Raw genomic sequence first — 6,480 nt, forward strand, 5'->3', positions numbered from 1 at the left:
GGTGTGTGGGTCTCTCCACGCGGTGTGCTGTTCACACACAACCGCCTTCTTTTGTTATTATTATTATTTTATTTTTTTTAAGTACGTGTGCAGTGAACTAAATGCGTGTACAGCTGTGAGATTTGCAGCGAATTCAATGCGTGTGCAGTGAACTAAATGCATGTGCAGCAAATTCGAAATGTTCAATCTTCATGTGTGTGTGCAGATTTCAATTTCTCTACAAGTGCAGGTTTAACAAAGAACTAAAATGCAGGTTTAATAGAGAACTAAAATGCACAAAATTAATGATGCAGAAAACTAAACTAAGCTAAGAACAGAAAATAAAACGAACATGCAAAAAACAGAAACTGTCAAAATTTTTCTTAAACAGAATGACAGAAATGCAAAAACAGACCTCTCTTTTTCGCACACAAATTGAAATTTGCAGGTTTAGCGCCTACCTCCAATTCTTCCCGTGTGTTGAATCCTTGTCCTGACCTCGAGGGAGAAGTGTAGCCAGCCAATCGCACTCAAATTGCAAGACAAATAAAGAGAATTTAACAGTAGATTAGTCTTAAATAAGTACCAAAATTAGTCCCAAAGCCTGCTCTCCTATCCAACAGTTTTGCAACCGATTGGAGTTTAATAAGGAGTGGTAGTGTGTGTACGGTGCTCAACTAATGTAGGCACTCGCTCCCCGGCAGCGGCGCCATTGTAGAGCGGTTCTCTCTACCGTGCAATATAGTGCTCATAGAGTACTACCGATCAACAAATGTGTTAAGAAACACAATATCAATCCGAGGACTCGACCCGATTAGTGCATGAAGGCTTATCCCATGAGGGAGAGTTCACATACACAAAGCACCACTTGACGATTCAACCATTCAACACCTCAATCAATCCCTTGACGATTCAACCATTCAACACCTCAATCAATCTCTCAATCCCTTAAATCCACTACACTAATCAAGACAACAAGCAATGCATAGCAATCTCTTAATCCCATTCAAACACATTGATTAAATCTTAGCTTTCCCTGATGCCTGTAAATCCATAAGCATGCATCTACTAACCCACAAGCTTAAGCAAGCAGAGAATGTAACATTCACAAACCCACAAGCTCATAGAGAGAGTCTATCCATGAATATCTCATTGCCAAAGAAGTGGGCAAGAGCTTGCATCAATGGAGACTACACACACACACTACAAGCATGCAGCATACACAAGAGAAAGAAAGAAGCATTCAACTAATCATAGATTAATCTACTTCAATGATGCTAAAATAGATTAAGAGAATGAAGTGGAGCTATACTCATTGGAGCTTCATGCTCATTAGAGTACAATAGAGAGAGAGTTAGAGAGCTGCCATAGCTTGAGAGCTCAAGAGCTTCACTCAATAGCTTATGGGAATGGCAAAAACGTCCACTTTCTTTAGCTAACATCTCTTTTGTAGAGATGCCACTAACCCTAACCCTAGGCCTCTTTCACACATGGGCGGACAACCCCATAAGTGAGCCTTGCTTAATACACTTAGAACTCTCATTTAGAACCCACATTGGCCTAAAACGATTTACATTGCACTTCGGCACAAAAAATATGGAAAAATTATGTGCGTCTAAATTATGTGCGTTTTTATGTTCCCATGGCTACAATCCCACTCTCTTGCATTAATTACTTCCGGCCTCCTTCCATGATCCGTGTTCCCGTGAGTGTTCCCGTGGAACATAGGGAGTTCAAAAAATATGGTTGAGTGTGAAAGAGAGATGGCCTTGAAAGAAGAAGGTTGCCAGAAGGGAGAAGTATGAAGCGGTAGTTTGGTTAGGATATAGGAGAAGGTGGCTTGTGAGAGGGGTTTGTCGATGAAAATATCATGCTATAGTAAGTTCACGCAAATGTTTGGAAATGAAGCTCAAGGAGTTGGGATGGGTTCTAGGGATGAATGGCAAGGATGGGGAGTTTCACGAGCAGTGTCCATCAGTGCGTTAAACTTTTTTTCGATCACGCGGGACAGGGCCAGATGGGGTGGGTGGGGGTTGGGTGGTCTAAGCTTCCACGGCTTCGAGTAGTGAGGTTTTGTGGTGAAGGGTCTCCTCCGTGACCTTGCGGTATTGTTGGAAGGCAAGGTTGGTGATTGTGAGGATGTCTTTAGCTATGGCCGCTCTTTGTTCGAGGTCTTGTACTTCAACTTGGGCAAGGGAAAGGGTGTGCAAGGCCCGATGTTCTGCTTCTTGTGCTATCTAAAGCTGTCTCAAAAGCTTTAAGAGTGAGGAGAGGGTGTTGGCCAGGGTCTGCTCTCTATCCTCCAATCCTGTTGGAGTTTGATGTTGGCGAAGGTGGCATTTTAAAGAGCTTCCTAGCTCTGTTGCTCTTGGGCTTTTACAAGCAACATCTGTTGTTATGCCACGATTTCTAGTTCCTACTGTGTGTACATGCAATCCCTCATCTAGCTGATAAGCTCTCTGGCCAAGTGTGAGAAGCTCTGGGCAATTTTCGACACCTCCCCATGTAATGAATGGATGCATTCAAAGTAAGCCTCGTGTGAGCGGAAGCTGCCTATTCGTGCCCAACGGAGGGTTTCCAATGTGTTGCGCTGGGAGGAGGTAGGGGAGGATGGTCCAGCTTCCGAGAAGTGAGGAGGGAATGGAGAGGAGCCTGGAGGTGGTGGGGTCTTGAATAGGTTTTGGTTAAAAAAGGCTTTGCGTTGCACCTCCTCCAACAGCCTTGCAGTGGGCTTCAACAACTTATGCCTCGATATTTGGCTAGGACCAGATTGGGGGGGAAACCTATTCCTCTTGAGGGTTAGGGTGATGGCGCTTGAGGGGTGGAGAGGTGGGAGAGGAGCGAGGGGGAGGGAGAGAGGTTGGAACTACACTTGGACCCTCTAGCTGGATGGCTATGGGGAGTTCTTCCCACCCTACGGCATGGTATAGCACCTTTGTAACCAAGGACATGGCCGTGAGCTTTCTCAGTGGGTTAGCACATACAATGTGCAGCTCCTTGTGCAGGTACTCTGCCCAATTGGTGGGTGTGCCTTGGTGGACTCAGGCGAGTGTAGAGACGCTACATCTGCTGAAACGATCTGTCCATCTAGTGGTTAAAAGAAAGGATAGGCCCCTGGCTGGCATGACAAGCTCTTCCTTGGTGATGTTCGACCACCCCGCCCCATCCTTTTGGCGCGGTGGTGCCTTGGTAAGTTCCGTGAGCTAGACGGGTGGTGTTTGTCAAACATATGGTTGGTCCATCCTTGAGAGGTGTAGGGATTTGCGGACCACGTCGAGACTGAGATAGACGGTTTGGGCTCAGCCTATAGCATCCACCTATCTAGTGGTGGCAACATTGGTGTCATATGTCTCAATAAAATATAGGTAGTTGAATGAGTCGGGTCCCCATGGTTGTAGTGTGGGCAGACCGCCAACTTAATCTGCTCCAAGCAGGTAGCTGGATGCGTGACAGCTCTATAATAGGACCCCCTATAATATAGGAGCTTGTGCTGTACCTTATGATTATTTTTCATAAGGTTGTGGACAATGTGTACACTGACCTGACGCATCAAGGTCTCCCCGAGATGAGACAACTGTGTGGGGTGCTTGGTATATTCCTCAAAGAGGCCCCCAGCTGAACACTTCTTCTTTTGTGGGGTGTGGGTGAGGACTTCAAGGGAGGAGTCTGAGTGCTGGGCCATTATGTGGAGGATAGGAGGAGGCAAGAAGGTGCAAGCTCTAGAAAAAATTGGCAAGGGTTTGGCTAGGGAGAAAGAAAAGAGTGAGGAAAATGAAGTGGTGGGCCCTTTTCATAGTTTTGTAGGAAGGACACGGGCACGGCAGAGAATGGTACGGTCGTGGCAAACCAAAACAGTACGGGCGTGTCTTCTCCAAGATACGAGCGTGGCTTGAAGTTGGTATAGTCGTGGCTTCTCCTCCTCGGTACAGTCATGATGGAATGGGCATATGCTTCTGATGGTTAGAATGGTATGGCCGTGTGGTTTGATGATTGGTATGATTGTGGCTTCTCCAGGGTATGGTCGACTGATGGTTGGTACAACCGTGGCTTCATTTTTTTGGGGCACCCTACAAACGAGTTTTGTACCCCTGGGCTATGTATTCAGCACCCCATTGCGGGTTTTGTACTGACTCCGCCCAATTTTCCAAAGTGAGAAGACAGCTCAAATTTGGTGGTGGCAAGGTTGGTATATTTGTTGGAAGCTCATAGGCTTTCAAGGAGGGAGCAGGCTGAGGGTGGAGGGGCCAAGGGTTGAGTGGGAGTACATTAAGCGAGCCGAATAATGAGGGGTGGGGGAGTGGCCAAAGTCAAGGATATATCACAACAATTAGGGACGATGGGCTATGGGTGGAGGGGCAAGGATGCTTCGTGAAGTTTTTGTTTCCCTTTTTCTATGCAGTAGTAGTGATGGAGGCTACTTTGGGCTTCCATTGGAATGTTGATAAAACTGCAAGATGACAAGGGTAGAAAGGGGTACCTTGGTGATTTTGGGACCCAAATTTGGTGATTGCCTTTATAGTAGTTTTGAGTTTAAAGCAGAGGCTTGGAGACCCAGGATGGTTCGGCCTTGGGGAGCATTTGGGTTGGCGATCATCCTATACCTTGCAAGCTTAGGGTTGTCGAATGGGTTGCTTTCAAGAGGGACGAGGAGTTGGTGTTGCTGATATGTGAGTGTGGGAAGTGGATTGGAAGGGGATCCATAGAGTAGTGGTACCTTCATAGTACTCTTGGCCTTGGGCCGTGAGAAACTTTTTAGGTATCTATTGATGAGAGTGTGTGCCCTGTGTGCATCAAGTAGATTTGTTAGTAGGATTAGTGTTGCTAGTGAGGTTAGTCTTGCGAGGGAGGCAGGTGGCATTGGGGATGTTGGGTTGGGCTGCTCTGCAGAGAACCCTTTGTAGAGGTCATGGCTCTTTTTGGAGGAGGGTTACGTTATTTTTGGAAGACTCCACTTTTGGAAAGGCTAGTCTCTCTTCTGGTGGAAAAACAGGCAAGCAAGTACGATTGCAGGTAGCACATGTGCTCTCTCACTCTCTATCGCTTGGCACACGGGTGAGCAGGTCTGGACTGCATGAGGCAGATTGGTCTGCAAGGTATTTCTCTTGCAGGCAGCTGCTAGACAGCAGGCGCACAGAGCTAGACGTGCTCTCTCTCTCTCTCTCTCTCTCTCTCTCTCTCTCTCTCCTGTGGAAGGCCGCGCACAGCCAAGCAGGGCTTTCTTCTCTCCCTTTCTCCACTGGAAAATGGTGCAAGACTAAAGGTGGCTGCCGGAGGTTCAGAACTGCAGAAGTACACAAGATTGAACAGGGTGTGAGAGTCTCTCTTTTCACTGGCTTATGACTGTCTCGGAGGTGCTCCTCTGGCCCTTTGTGAGAGGAAGGGTTTGGCACTTCAGAGGGTGGAAACAGGGCAAGCTTTTGGGCTACTTTGGAAGAGGGTACGGGCTTATGTATGGTTGTGTTTTTGGCTATGTCCATGGGCCAATTGGCTGCGTATTCAAGGCCTGGTGGATGTACTTTCTTGGCAGATTAGAGGTGCAGAACAGTGTGGTGTTTTGAGCACAGGGATGTGTGAAACATCTATGCCAAGAGGTCCAGAGGACTGGCATTTTGGACATGCATATGTTTGAGCCATGTATGGCCATGATATATTCAATTGAACTCTTCTTTGAATGTGAATAAAGAAATACCGAAAGGGGCACCAAGCTTTGGGGGCAACAAGTGTCATTGTTTTTGTGTAGGAGCACTCTAGCTCCCTTTTGTCTGTTTTGTTTGCTGATTTACAGTTGTGTTTAGGCTACTATTAGTTTATTACACTTTGGTTTCTACTAAAGGCCGGTTTTAGATCTTCCCTTATTTTAGGTATTCTTAGTTCTTAAATGAGACAAGAAAATTTTCCACTATCTACCCAATGGCTATCCCAAGAAAATCTTGTCAATTGTGATAGAGCTAGATGCCTCATTAAAAAGGCTGGCAGCTTATATTAATTGTGAGCATTTTCCAACACTTTGCATGGGAAATCAATGCAACAGTCTTATTATTGATGTTTTAAATGCATCTTACATATCCCTACCCTACACATCACATAGCAAAAGTACAGCAAAACGATGTGTGAGTGTATGTAGTTAGCGGTAAGATGTTGAAGTCCAATGCATGATGAGGTGCTGGGTTCAAAACATGTTGGGTGTTGACAGCGGCATGAAAAGATTCCCAAAAAAAAAAAAAAAAACTCATTCCAAAATACTAAGGTGGGCATTATCATGAATCATCATAACGTCACTACACACCTTACCTGAGTGTCGGTGAGTGTATGTGTTTTTCAAATATTCATATAATTTTTTAAATGTTTTTTAGAAAAAGGGGAAAAATAACTACACTCCTCCATCATACACAGCACATGACATGAATGTGTGTGTTTACGCGTACATTTTACAACCCCATTTCCAAGACAAAATGACAAACAATAGTAGGTCAATATGCAATGATCTGAAGAAAACATTGA

Source organism: Cibotium barometz, chromosome 5, assembly GCF_041138505.1.
Source record: "Cibotium barometz isolate CiBa-2024 chromosome 5, ASM4113850v1, whole genome shotgun sequence".
Lineage (NCBI taxonomy): Eukaryota > Viridiplantae > Streptophyta > Polypodiopsida > Cyatheales > Cibotiaceae > Cibotium > Cibotium barometz.